The sequence below is a fragment of the Pinus tabuliformis genome, chromosome J (assembly GCF_031772625.1).
Source record: "Pinus tabuliformis cultivar Carrire ecotype Pingquan chromosome J, CPIR1, whole genome shotgun sequence".
Lineage (NCBI taxonomy): Eukaryota > Viridiplantae > Streptophyta > Pinopsida > Pinales > Pinaceae > Pinus > Pinus tabuliformis.
Genome location: NC_142295.1, coordinates 803511869 through 803527791, shown reverse-complemented (window position 1 = coordinate 803527791; position 15923 = coordinate 803511869).

The following is a 15923-nucleotide window of genomic DNA, read 5'->3' as shown; positions in this document are numbered from 1 at the left end:
GGTTGTAGACATGTTATCAAGACCAATCATAAATGCATCTACTATACTTAAGCATAATTCAGTAATGCATGAAAGTTACATTGAACAATATGCTCAAGATGTAGATTTTAAAGATGTATATGCAACTTTAAGTCATGGCAAGCAAGTAGAAGAATTGGATTATTATGTTAAGGACCAACTCTTATATCATTTGGGAAAGTTATGCATTCCACAAACTGAAAGAGTTAACATAATCCGAGAAGCACATACTTCTCTCATATCAGGTCATTTTGGTGTAAGTAAAACAGTTGCACAGTTGCAAAGGTTCTGTTATTGGCCAAGAATGCATGAAACAGATTCTAGATATGTTAAAGGGTGTACTATGTGTGCTACAAGCAAGCACAATAATAGAAAATTAGGCTTGTACACTCCACTTCCAGTTCCTTCTTGTCCTTGGGAAAGTGTTTCCATGGACTTTGTTGGGGGATTGCCAAAATCTAGAAAAGGTCATGATTATTTGTATGTTATTGTGGATAGGTTTAGTAAAATGTGTATTTTGATACCTTGTAACAAGCAGGTTACAGCTGAACAAACATTGAAGTTGTTCTTTCAAAATGTATGGGTTCATTTTTGGTTACCCACTTCTATTTTATCTGATCGAGATTCTCGATTTGCTGGGAAGTTTTGGTCAAGTTTATGGGAGGGTATGGACACTAGATTGAAGAGGAGCACAACATTTCATCCACAAACAGATGGTCAGACAGAGGTGGTCAACAGGATAGTGATCTAGTTGCTCAGAGGCTATTGCAGCAAGCATCCCAAGCTTTGGGATGAGAATTTGTGTTATGTGCAACATGCTTAGAACCGTGCCAAGCACTCTTCTACTCAGATATCTCCTTTTGAGACTTGTTTTGGTTTTATACCGAAGTCTCCCTTGGATTTTGTCTTTGTTAAAGACATAGTAGTTGATGGACATAGTGATGTAGACAAAGCAACCAAGTTCATTGAACAAATCTAAGAAATTCATCAGGCAGTGCAGGAACACCTGGAAAGAAGTCAGGCCAAGTACAAGGCAAGGCATGACAAGCATCGAGTTGAGCATAGTTTCCAAGTTGGTGATCAAGTCTAGTTGTACATCAGTAAAGACGGAATGCAAGGTGAAGGTAAGAAGCTAAAACCAATAAGGTATGGGCCTTTCAAGATAATTGATAAAATTGGTGAAAACGCTTTTCGCCTTGATTTTCCAGCTTATATGCTGATATATTCAGTCGTTAATGTAGAAAACTTGAGACTATATGAACCTTCATTGATTGAAGATCCTAAAGAGCAAAGTCAATTGCCTTCTATTGATGATCTGTTGCCTGAATATCTCAATTAATTGTATGAAGACACAGTTCTAGACAGGAAGGTGAGAACTACACATCGAGGGGATGTTGAGTACCTGAGAATCAGACTCAAAGGTTCAAAACCAAGCAGTGCACGATGGATAGAAATTGGAAAAGTGAGGAAGTTGTATCCTCACTTGATCGATGCCTAAAAACCAACTTTTAGTCGTCCAAAATCTTTTCGGTGGGAAGGCGTGATCCAAAATGGATCCTAAAAACCTCTAAGTCTTCATATACTTAACTATCAGAAACATTATCACAATGGAAAAACAGTGAAAGAAAGGTGGAAAACAAAGCTAAGCAAAGGTGGAAGTGATGCTACACAAGAGCCGTCAGATCGGACCGATCAACAGTCCAGATCTAATCGGCAGAGGCTAGCGAGAGATATCGGAGGCAGCCATACAAAAATCGTGACAACGATCAGCGCGAGTCAACGAGGACCGTCGATTAAGCACGCAGATCAATGGTCCAGATTTACTCACAATATCACATCGCTAAAAAAAATCCGAGGACTAACCGCGGCCCGAGGACTATGTGATATGCGATTGCGATATATCGCATCGCGACGATACAAAGGAGCGAGGCTGATACAAATGCGTCTTGCGATAGCTGGACTCGATGGGTTTTATAAACACGACTCTATAAGTTTTGAGTTCCGATATAAAGGGATTCGTCAGGCTTTTCTATGTATTAGCCCATTTCTGCATAAAAACCAAAATACAAAGGAAAATGCCCTGAAGCGATAAAGCCGGACCCGAAAGGAATTATAGACGCAGCCTTATATTATTTGAGTTCCGTAATGAGTAGGATTTCGGGCGGGCCTCAAGTGGTAAGTGGTATTGGATGGGTTCCGCTCGATCCCATACACTGGTCAACATGTGGCTTGGCGCCAAAGAGAGAAAACCGCCTTTTCGGGCAGGTAATCTCCATACTCATAAGCCGCCCGAAATGGATATTAACTGTTGGATCGGAGATCACGCAGATCAACGGTGGGCTTGCGACAGCGAAATAAGGCGGACCCGATAGGATTATAAGGTGGATTTAATATTATTTAAAGCCCGATAGAAAGCATTTTGTCGAATTTTTCAGTGTTTTCTGTGTATTTCTCCATGTAAATAGAGAATCGACATTTTGGGGATTTCAACCATGCTAGGGTCCTTTTCGTTTAAAAACAGGTGGCCACCATACTTGAAGGTGTTTTACAATGATTGTTTAACGCTCAGAGGGGATTTGAACGAGCAGAGGCTGGGAGCCAGAGAGCCCGAAAGGGGAGACAAATAGACAAGCGCTGATAGGCTTAAAAGCCACTCAATGTCAGAGACAGAGCAGGAAGTTGCTAAGACAGAGAGCAAGAGGGAGAGTCTGTGTACTCTTGTAGACTTGAGGATTTCAAGTAAATCCCTGTTGTTTTGTCACTGTTGTGTTGAGACTCGATTTGAGATCACACTTGTAATAATCTGCTCTTGAAGACATAATAGAGAGTTCACCACTGAAAGCTGAACCAGGAGACGTAGCCAAGAAGTCTGGTGAACTCCTTGATTATTTTCTTTGTTGATGTGTGTGCCTGTTATGTTTTCTAATTGCTCATTGTCTATATTATTTGCAATCTTTTCGATCTGTTGCACTAAGTAATATAGGCATTCCTGCACATGAGTCTGTAATACCTTAACATTGTTTGAAGATCTCATTTTCAGATCATGCACACAATATTTTTCTAGGGGAAATTAATATGCTAAAAATGCTTTATGCCTGCTTACTTTAATCTAATGAATAGAGATGTATTACAATTGCTAGCTCAATCTGAGATCAACCTGCAAGTGAATAACCTATCTCTCTGCTCACTGAGAAGTTCTGACCCAAACTTAGTCAATTTCTTCCTTTGATTGAGCCCTTATTTCCTTGTGCAATTCCTGAGGAAATTAAGCCCCTATTATTTATGAATTTCCTCCAAAATGCTTGTGCAATTCCCAAGGTTGATCATTTGATTGCATGCAACACATGTACACTCAAGACTAGTCTACAATTGATGTTACACTACCTTGGAATCTCCACCACAACTGGGGAACTTAAATTCTTTGCATGCACTAGCTATTTTGGGTTGATTGATCAGTTAACTAGATGATCACTAAGTTTGACTAAAGTTCCACTGCACAACTAACCTTCCCCTAGTTCCTCAAACAGTTAGAACTAGTTTAACTTAAAACAACATGAAATAATTGACCTTGATTGCTACAAATTAGCAATCACACATGCTTAACTGAACTCAAACTTCTCTAACTCAAATTTACTAAGCTATCTAAGTGACAAGAGCCATGTCACACAAGTTAACTGCATCCAAGTTGTCTTCTGATGTGGAAATTTGAATTTTCCCAATTTGACCAAGGCAAAATCAAATTGAGAATTTCTTGCTTCATTTTTCAACACTCCCTCTCAGCAAGAAATGGATTATCAACCACCCCTATCCTGCGCTTGTGGAACTCAAACTCCCCCCTTGACAAAGCCTTTTTCAAAATGTCAACATCTTGTTCCTCTATCAAAATGTATTATAACAACATTATTCGCCTTTGCACACAGTCTTGTAAATGGTGATACCAGATAACTATATGCTTGGATCAATCATGAAATATAGGATTCTAATAGAGCTTGATGCAACTTTGATTATCACAATAGATCATAGTTGGATCCATCATCTAACTAAACAGTCCCACAAGTATCTTTGACATCTACATCACCTCACATGTTGCTTTACTTGCAACCATGTATTTTTCTTATGTCGAGTTAAGTGCCATAGATCTTTGCTTCCTGTTGTACCAGGAAACAACTGGGAAACCACCATTGAAAATTCCACCTGATGTAGTCTTCCATTCGGATGGACTCTCTGCCCAATTTGCATCTATGAAGCCACACAACTTCACTCCCTTTGTCCATTTGTACCATAGTCCAAACTAGGTAGTGCCTCTAAGGTACTGCAAAACATGCTTAACTAACTTCCAAAACAATTTGGTCGGCCTAACGATAGCCTGGCTGATCCAGGTGGATATTGGTGACCACCTACCTATTCCACCTAGACCTCAAGTCGGTTTCATTTGTTTCCTTGTTTATTTCGGCATTTACTATTTTTAGTAGCTTTCGGGTCCTGAACTTCTGGAGCAGTTTTGACCCCTTAAATGACATTTTTTGAGGTCCGTTGCAGGCCGAAAGCCATAGGCAAGGGCTTGTCGCAAATCCTGCAGTACTTGGGGAGACCTTTTCAGCAAGGTATCATATGTGCCAAACAAAGATAATATGACCAAGTTACAACCCCGAGAAGTTGGTTGCCCAACTAACCCCAACGGGGCCCACAAACTCTTGGCGTTACATCTCCTGGGGTTAGGGTTTTGGTTGTTTAGGGTTTTCTCTTGTTGTTCAATAATAAATAGGCCCTTGAGCCTCATTGTAACACAGTTCAGAGGCATGTAGCTGCCACATCTCTTCTCAGAGATAAGCTACCATCACCCAAGCTAGTTTATTTCCATTTTGTTTGTAAGCATATTTTAGTATTCTGATATTAATGAAATGAAGTGTTATTTCTGTTGCATCTCTGTATTTACGCTTATATCTATAATTCGGTGCATTCATGTTTAAGTTCGAATCAATGGTATCAAATTAGTCTGCTCGTTCTCTATTTTTATTTGCATGTCCCCAACGAGGCCAGGGTATAAGGAGTTGGAGCTCGATCTGCTTAAACCTTTGTAAGACCAACCTCACAAACCTCGACGACCTCCCAAGGTGGAAGAAAAGAAAGACAAGGGGGCAGGAGATCCTTTCAAAATATTTCTTGAGGAAGCCCTCAAGCAAAAAAGGAACGCGGTGATGGATAACTTTGCCCAAATCCTTCAACGGCTACCCACATGCGACGCATCTTCATCCAGCAACCACTCTGGAGGTGCCACTCCTTTTAAGGTACAAGTTAACTTTGATATTCCCATATTTGAGGGCTAGATAGATGCAGACGCCGTAGATAAATGGTTGAATCTGTTGGAAGGATATTTTTCAGTTCATGACTTTTTTAATCATGAAAATATTACCTTTTCACTTCTCAAAGCCGCCACACACAACAAGGACTGGTGGGAAACCTACTATGAATAAAAGAATGAGAGTGAATCGTCACTATTTTTAGTCGCACCCACCTGCGATTCTTTCTGTGATGCCATCAAGGAACAATATTTCCCTGTTGGGAGCTATGAAGATAAATACATAAAGTGGACCACACTATGGCAGGGAAGGGACCAAGATGTGTCGGAGTTCACAAATGTTTTCCATACCCTCTGCACGAAGTTGGGTATCAAATATTCTGAGCGGCATTTGGTACTCAAGTACCGCAACTGTCTACACAAGTACATCCAGGATGAGATGGAGTTCCTCGCTCGGCGCGACATACAGATATGCTGTCAAGATCGAGTAGAAGTTTCAAAAGAAGAAGCGAGACTTTGGATCTATGAATCCGAAGCAAGGAAAAGTCGCCCCCAAACCACAGAGCAAAGACCAAAGCCAAGGTGAGGTGACCTAAGACAACCCATCAAAGCTGCAAGCATAGAAAAACGCCACAAATCCAAAGAAGGACACGGGAAAATGGTGTGAGTTTCATAAGAGCTCCACTCACAACACAAGTGAGTGTCGGGCCAAGAAATCACTGGTAGTGGAGCTGAAGGCTTCCAAATCAGACGCAAGTTCTGACTTTGAGTCAAAACTTGACAAGGGGAATGACAAAGGGAATCATATCATTGACATGGAGCCCAATGCCACCATGGCCACCACCAAGATCTAGAAGAATGAGCCTGAAGATCTAGAGGAGGGGGAATGCCTCTTCCACTCACAGTTGTGGGTAAAGGGTTCTCCGATGTAGTTCACTGTTGATAGCAGGAGCCAAAATAACCTCATTTTAGAAGAGGTCATGAAGTGGTTAGGCCTAGTGATGACAACACATCTGCAGCCCTACACCATCGGGTGGCTTTACCAAGGACGAGATCTCTGTGTCAGCCAGCAGTGTCGCCTTCCCTACAACATCAAGTGCTTCATGGATGAGGTATTGTGTGATGTTTCTCCTCTTGAAATGTGTGATGTATTATTAGGAAAACCATACTTGTGGAAGAAACATGCTTTCTATGAGTCTAGACCTTACTCTGTGATTATTACTTTGGGCAATAAGTTGTAAAGGATACCAGAGGTAGCCTCACCTATTGCCATCTCTTTGATCACTGCAAAGCAATGTGGTAAGATTAATTCCTAAACTAGAAATTATATTTTCCTTATGATACGCCCTTAGGGCAAGAAGAAGGTTGTGGTCACGACTTCCCGACATGGCTCCACCACACAGCAGCAGCAAATGGACAAGGTTGTGGAGGAGTACAGGGACATTTTAGCCTCACCTACAGGGGTACCTCTGCACTGTCAGTTCAAGAACTCCATCTATCTGACCCCCAGCGCGCTGCTACCCAATGGACTAATCTATCGACATTTTGTTCTGGAGAACGATGAGATCAAGAGATAGATTCAGGAGCTATTGGAGAAAGGGCACATAAGGCCAAGCTCATCAACTTGTGGGGGCCAATTGTATTAGTACAGAAGAAGGGCACGACCTGGAGACTTTCTATTGACTATCAGGCACTGAACAAGATTACTGTCCGGAATAGGTACCCAATCCCACGGATTGATGACCTTCTGGACCATCTTAAGTGATCAGGTGCTCAAAATTAGGCTCAAAACTCAAAGTGTCAGAATATTTCTAAACTTAGGTTCAGATCTAATATCTCATCATTATAATTACAACGATGCGAATGACACTCGAATCCGAGCTCGTATGAAGAAGTTAGAGCAATTCAAAGTTCAGGTTTAACTTGGACAGGTGGCAGGAAAATATGATGTGGCAAGGCCCTTTAGCGAATGGGGAAGTGCCAAGTGGCAGGCCCCCACATTTCGCAAATCACATATCGCAGGCTGGTCATGTTAAATAATCAGCCCCAAGCAAGGTCATGCTTGCGATGTGATAAATCACAATCGCACTTCGCAACAGGGAAGGCATTGCAGAAATCGGCCCCCAAACGTACCCAGGTTGCAATGCGATAATCACAATCATACACCACAGAAGGTAGAGTCCCACATTATGTTACCCGCCAGTTCTCCGCCGATTGTGATTTGCGAAAGGATCCCAGATGCGATGCGACTATGGGTTATAGTTAATAGTTTCATCAGGTCCGCCATATCGCAATCGCACATCGCCCCACTGCATTCACAGACCATAAGACTGTTGGTTTTCCACTGATTACGATTTACGATGGGAAAATCGGTGCCAACAGATTATGGACCACCGCACACTGAAATTTTTGCTCAGTTAGTTCTTTTTGGAGCTAATTTGTAGGATTATGCTGGAAATGGGGCAATTTGTGGAGCAAATATTGGGAAAACAAGGGGAAGTCATAACTTCTTTAGTTTTCCACCAAGTTAGATAAAAAAAAAGAGGCTATATAGCCATTTTTGGACATTCTTGACTCATTGGAGTAGGTTTCAGAGGCATTTGAGCATTGTAAACACATCTTTTTACATTTTTGAGCATAATAGAGAGGCCCAAGCCATTGGAAGCTGGACCAAGGAGACGTAGCCCAGGAGGGTTGAACTCCTTTATCATGTTCCTATTGTAATGTGTTTTTGATGATGTTCTATACATGTTTATGTTGTTTTTTAGTCTCTCATTTATGTTAAATTTCTCATAAAATTAACATAAAAACTCATCATTTCACTTGCAAAAACTCACGAATCCTTAAGCACAATGAAAGCATTTTGTTTTTAATATGAGGAGGATCTTAGCACAACAATCTAATATTCTAAATAAGATGATTAAGGGGGCCAAGTATTTCAAAAAATTTGACTTGAAGTCTAGTTATCACTAGGTTCCTATCGAACCCTCTGATGTGTGGAATAATGCCTTTAAATCCAAGGAGGGCCTTTTCGAATGGTTGGTCATGCCTTTCGGTTTGATGAATGCCCCCACAACCTTCGTGAGATTGATGGACGACATCTTGCCACCCTTCACCAATACATTTGTGGTGGTGCATTTAGATGACATCTTGATCTTCAACTAGAGTTGGGAAGAGCACCTCCACCATATTCGACATGTCCTTCAAACCCTGCGACAACACAAGTTGTGTGCCAATTTGGAGAAACGCACTTTTGGAATAACCCAGGTTCAATATCTAGGGTACATCATTGATGAGCAGGGTGTGCATGTGGACCCAACCAAGATACAAGTCATTCGGGATTAGCCAGCCCCAACCACTCTAACAGAGCTCTGCAGCTTTCTAGGTCTTACCAATTTCTACCGCAAGTTCGTGTTGGGGTTCTCTCATATCACTTGGCCTTTAAGTCAAATCACCAAGGGCAGAGCGAAAGAAAAGTTTTTTTGGTTTGAAACCCAACAGAAGGTGTTTTCCAATTTGAAGCATCACCTCTCCTCTACACCAGTGCTCACATTACTAGACCTGCAACAACCATTTGAGATTGAGACAAACACTTCCAACTATGTTATTGGTGCAGTTCTTACTCAACAGGGGCATCCAACGGGATACCATAGTGAGACACTTTTAGACACAGTCTGAAAGTATCCCACTTATGACAAAGAAATATATTCCATTGTGTAGGCCTAATGACAATGGAAGCATTACATTTTGGGGAAGGAAATGGTCATCCACACAGACCATCGACCCCTGCAATTCATACGAACGCAAGGGAAGTTGCAAAACAACCGCAATTAGAAATGGTCCACCTACCTACAATAGTTCCATTTGAACATTAAGTACAAGAAGGCAAGCACCAATAATGTTGTAGACTGCCTCAGCCGACCACCAGTCATGGAGCTGATCATTGTTCTCGAATCCTATGGGCACGAGACTTCAGGGTGGCCGCATCTTTACTAGAGTGATCTAGAATTCAACACCACATACCAAACACTCCTGGAAGGGAAGAAAGTTCCAAAATTTAACCTTCAGGATGCCCTATTATGCCACCTGGGACACATTTGTGTTCCTTCAAGCAAGCGTGCCAAGATGATTTGGGAGGTGGACTAAAGTCGAGTCACTAGACATTTCGGAGTAAAGAAAATAGTGGCAGTATTGCAGAAGTATTTTTATTGGCCGAAACTTCATGAAGATGTTGGGAATTACATTAGATCCTGCACCACCTATGCCATTTCCAAACCAACCATCAAGAAGCAAGGCCTATATACTCCTCTACCTACTCCTAGTTGACCTTAGGAATCTATCTCCATGGATTACATGTCGGGCCTTCCTTCTATTAAGCACGACAATGACTATGTTTTCATGGTTGTCGACAGATTCTCTAAGATGGCCATCATGGTGGCCTGCAAGAAGAGTATCACAACAGAGGCCACTACTAAGCTCTTCTTTGAGCAAGGGTGGGTACACTTTGGGATCCCATGGCCCACTGTCTCAGATCAGGACAACATATTCTTGAGTGCATTTTGATTAAGTCCCTGGTCAATGCTGGATACAAAACTTACTAAGTCCACGACTTTCCATCCCCAAACTGATAGCCAAACAAAGTTTGTCAACAAGATGATCATACACATTCTGTTCATGTACAACTTGAAGCATCCACGCACATGGGATGAAAGTCTCCCCTATGTCTAGCATAGCTACAGCAAATCTCTCCACAACTCAACGAGCCATAGCCCCATTCAGGTAGGGCTGAGATTTTAGCCATTATGTCCCATTGATGTGGCCACACCATTTGTAGCCACTCAGGCAGATTAAGCTCACGTCTAGTCCAAAACTGACAAGGCTAACAACTTCATTGAGCGCATTCAACACATCTTCCAGTACGTCCATGATATATTAGACAAAGCCAATGCTAAAAAGCAATGCCATGATCAACATCGAGTGTCTTATAAGTTTCAGGTGGACGACAAAGTTTGGCTACATTTGCAAAAGGAGCGCCTTGTTGGACGCCATCGCAAGCTTCACCCACTCCAATATGGTCCATATACCATCACCAAGGTTGTCAGTGACAATGCTTTTGAGCTCAGCATCCCATTGTTCCTTGGTCTGCACCCAGTGTTCAATGTAGACTGCCTTTGACCATACTTTCCACCATTATTGGACACATTCGACATTGTAGAACAAATCACACCAATAGAGCTCAACCCGGACTGCATGGAACAAGCCACAACTGATCAGCTCATGGACATGCAAATCAAGAACACTCGCTAGCAGAGGATCCAACTATATCGTGTTGTCAAAGTAGACCAACTCCTTCATCAGGGCAAAAGGTTCACCAAGGACCAGGTTCAATAGAAATTCCCTCACCTCATGGAGGCTCTGCATGCAATGGGGACCATTTCTTCCTAAGGGGAGAGAATTGATCCAGGTGGATATTGGTGGCCACCTTCCTATTCCACCTAGACCTCCAGTCGGTTTCATTTTTTTCCTTTTTTATTTCAACATTTACTATTTTTAGCAGGTTTTCAAGTACTGAACTTCCGAAGCAGTTTTTACCCCTTAAACGACACTTTTTTAGATCTGTTGTAGGCCCATAGCCATAGGAAAGGGCATATCGCAAATCCTATAGTACTCGGGGAGACCTTTTCAACAAGGTATCGTACGCACCAAACGAAGATAATATGACCAAGTTACGACCTCGAGAAGTTGGTTTCCCAACTAACCCCAACGGGGCCCACAAACTCTTGGTGTTACATCTCCTGGGGTTAGGGTTTTGGTTGTTTAGGCTTTTCTCTTGTTTTTCAATAATAAATAGGCCCTTGAGCCTCATTGTAACACAGTTCAGAGGCCTGTAGCCGCAACATCTCTTCTCAGAGATAGGCTACCATCGCCCAAGCTAGTTTATTTCCATTCTGTTTGTAAGCATATTTCAGTATTCTGATATTAATGAAATGAAGTGTTATTTATGTTTCATCTCTGTATTTATGGTTTATTTGTAATTTTTTGCATTCTTATTTAAGTTCGGATCATTAACTGAGTTGGTTGACTGCATAACACATATATAGTCATGTGTTCACAAGATACATCAGTGAACCCACTAACCATCGATAAATGGTAGCATCCACTTCTTCACCTGAAGTGGCATCATCCTTCCTCCAATTGGTTGCTAGAGGTGTCTCCATGGGTTTACAACTCTCTATATGGAATCTCTACAGTATCTCATTTGCATACTTTCCTTGAAACACAAATAGTTCTCCATCATCTCGCCATACTTCCAACCCAAGGAAGTAGCGCATCAAACCCATGTCCTTCATTTCGAGTTCCCTTGCAAGGTCCTCCTTGCAAGATCTAAGTAGTTGCACATCACCAGTTAAAATCAAATCATCAACATATAAGACAATAATAAGCAATTTACCTTCTACCAAGATGTGATAGAGGTTTGCATCCACTTCACTTTGGTGAAGCCCAAACCAATGAGATAGTTGTCGATCTTGGTGTACCAAGCACGAGGTGCTTGTTTGAGACCATACAATGCTCGCTTGAGTTTGCACACATGAGACTCCCGATAAAATGTATCAAAACCTTCTGGTTTCTCAATGTACACCTCCTCCTCAATAACTCCATTGAAAAATGTTGTTTTTACATCCATCTAGTGGATCTTCCACCCCATCAGTGTAACCAATGCAAGAATTTATCTAATGGATGAGTACCTTACTACAGGAGAAAAGGTCTCCTCATAGTCAATTCCCTCAACTTGAGAGTATCCATTGGCCACAAATATGGCCTTATACTTCTCTATGCTTCCATCTGCTACATGCTTAACCTTGAAGATCCATCTCGAACCCACAACTGATTTATCTGTTGGTCTTGGGACCACTTCCCAAACACTATTCTTTACAATGGATTTGTACTCTTCCACCATCGCATGAACCCATACAATTTTATCTACTACTTCCTCGAAAGAGGATGGCTCAATCTCTACAAGATTAGTCATTAGAGCCATGTAGCTAGTTTATTGTACATGTGACCACCTTTGCCTGTGCAAATTTGAAGTAGCTCCCACATTTTCCCTCGCATCCTACACAAGTATATCAGCTTCGCTGGTTATTTTCCTACCTTCTCTAGATGGTTCTAATTGAGTGGATGTCTCCACTCTCTGCTCCTCAAATTGTGACTTCTCCATAACTTCCTGAGGATCCTCCTTTGGAGATAAAATCTTCTCTTCTAGTGGGATCTGAAGCTCCCTATCAAGAGAGCATCGCATTGCTTTCTCCTCATCAAACTTTACATCCCTTTGTACAACTATCATTCCAAGGGATGGTAAGTACGCACAATAGTTGTGAGGATTTTTTGTGTGACCCACAAATACTCCCAACTTTGTTGTTGGCTCAAGATTCTTCCTTGATTATTTGGAGACATGGCAGTAAACAAAGGCTCCAAAAATCTTGAAGTACGACACATCCGACTTTCTCCCCGAGAAGGCCTCTTCCGGTGTAATCATACTAAGAATCCGATGGGGACTTTGGTTCTGCAAGTAGGCTATTGTGTTGCATGCCTCTGCCCACAAATGAAGTGCTATGCCTTAGTCATGAAACATAGCCCTTGCAACTCCCACAATGGTGTGGTTCTTTCTCTCAACCACCCCATTTTGCTATAGGTTGTGGGGTGTTATTATCTCTCTTCTAATGCCTTCTTTCGCTCATAAATTTTTGAATTCATTTGAAATGTACTCACCTCCATTATCGCTCCTGAGAGCCTTCACCTTCTTACCGATTTCTTTCTCAACTAGTGCCTTGAATTTTACGAACTTGGAGAATGTCTCATCCTTCTTCCACATGAAGAAGTTCCAACACTTCCTTCAGAAGTCATCAATAAAAATGACAAAATATTTATGTTTTGCAGTGGAGGTTATCGAGAAAGGTCCATAGACATTAGAGTGGATCCTTTCTAAGATTGCATGTACCTTGATGTTCCGATCATGGAATGTGGATTTTGCATACTTCCCCAAGGTACAACTTTTGCATACAAACTGCTGCTCAAATGCTCCTTTAGGGAGTGAAATGGTTATTTGTTGCATAATATTTAAGGTGTCATGATGCAAATGGACATGTCTTTTGTGCCAAAGTTCGCCGACATCTCGGCTCTGCACTTTCTTCACCTTACTGCTTAATGCAACGCAATCTTCCACATCTAGCTTATATCGGTTCTTCACATGAACCCCAATCTACTTCACTTATCCCATGGCTATGTGTCTCAGGAATGCTTTCCCTTTGCTGAAGATCACATCATAACCATGGTCTTCTAAAACTGCAATAGAAATGAAATTTTTCTTTAGGCCTAGAACGAACATGAGATCCTTGAGTTTGAGAAGGGATCCCAATGCCCTCCGAAAGGTAACTGTACCAATCTTGGTCGCGTTGTACTTTCCATCATCCCCTAGCTCGATGTGCATTTAGAGATCTTTCTCCTCCAGGTCGCTGAAAAACTCTCTACACCCTGACATGTGGAACGATGCACCTGAGTCTAAGCACCACATGCTCCCCATCGTTGTTCTGGCCATGCATGTGATAAGGGTGAAGTCAAGCTCGAACTGTGAAGCCAAGGCTTCACTTGCTGCTCCTCCTGAATTCTTCTTGCTCGAATTTTTGTGTGGACACTTCGTGGCATAGTGCCTAAATTCATGACAATTGAAGCATTTAATTTTGGACAAATCTTTCTTCTTGCCCCCTTGGCTGGATTTTGGTTTGGTTTGAGATTTATTCCCTTTTCCCTTCTTTCCCTTTCCAACCAATGCAAAATTTTCTTCATCCTCACCCTTGGATGAAGTCCCATCTCTGGTATTCCACCTTATTTCCTCATGTACCAAATCAAACCATATGTTGAAAATGCAACAAGATGATGGAGCTTAGTGAAAAGGAGTCGACTTCACTAAGTGGGCCCACAGGCTATTTTTGGCGCAAAGTCTATTTTTAGACTATGTCTATTTTTAGACATATGGATCATGGTCTATGAGTTGTAGGATGCTATTTGTGGATGATTGGTCATGTTGGTAAAAATAGATGGACTTCTATTTTTAGACTGCCAGTCTAAAAATAGAACAGTCGAATATTATTAGCTCTTAATAATATTTGGACTATAAACATTATCTTATCCTCTTGCAGCACTTCAGTTCGAGCTACGGATGTGGCACATGCAACTGCCAGAAGGAAATACGCTTTTCTTATGGGTTAGTTGAGCTATTGCATGATGGACTTCAGTTAGAACTCAAGTGATTGAGTTTGGTGGAGTTGATTGAGGAGTTGATGGAGTTGTGTTCAGTTTGACTTAGTTGAACTAGTTGTATTTAGTCTAACTGTAAAATACACTAGTGATGAGTGATGTGAATTAATTATTAATCAATTCACTAACTATTAACTCATAAATCAACTAAAGGATACATCAGTTAACTCAGTGCATGGAAAATTCAGTGGAGACAAGTGTTAGAGGTGGGTGAAAGGGTGAGACTACTATCAGTTGTGACTATAGTTGTGCATGATTTTTGCACAATGATTGATTGAGATTGCCAATGAGGATTGCGCAGTATAAGACAAGGGAAAACGAGCTTGGATCATATCTATTCTCAACTTGGATTGCGCAGTAGAGGCAGGCAAACAGTGGAGGAGATTTGAACCTGTGACTTGATTCAGATCTGAGCTAGTTTGTGTGTAGTAGGTGGAGATAGTACTGAGTACTTGTGAGGAGTATTGTACTATGTATTGTTACATGTTCTCTATAATTATAATATACAGATAGTTGCGGGTTTTCAGCTGTATGCTTTCCCCAGTACATACTGTGTTGATATGTGTGATTGATGTTTCAATGTGCGCATGCAAATGTTTTAATTCTGCAAATTGATGATCAACGTAGAGGAGGTTATGTATTATGCATGCATTCCGCAAATAGTGTATAATCAGGATAATCTCTGTGAATAAGTGTTATATTATTCAAAATTTCTACACCATACACATTCCCAATTCGGTAGTTTGTCCCTTCCATTCACCAAATTTTGGTAGCTATGCCAGCTTTTGGGAAGGCCTAGAAGGGATAGGCTTACCAAGTCTTTTATAACATTAACACCAACCCCACCAAGTTCATCACGAACTTTTGTTAGCAATTCTTTCAGTGCTTTCCACATTGCGAAAAAGGTTTCTTTCCCATGGATATTTGAGAGAATATGGTCTCACACTCCCTCCAAGATTACTCTCCTCGCCTTGGCTACATCTTTATTCCACTAAGCAAGGTTTTGGGCATCAAATGCATGTGGTTTTGCAATGTCTATCTTGACATATTCTAGCGATCCAGTGGCATCCAATATCGCCTCCATGTGATCCTTCCATGCAATGAAATTAAAGTTGCCTTCCAAGGCACACTCTAGCCTCAACCTGTGGAAGGTTATCTTCCCAACTTTGTAGAGATCCTGCTACACTGAACTACAAAATCGATCCTCCTAAGAAACAAATTTGAAATTCATGTTCTAATGTGAGTTCTGCTATGATACCATGTAAAAATTATGATGTAGATTTGCAATTGC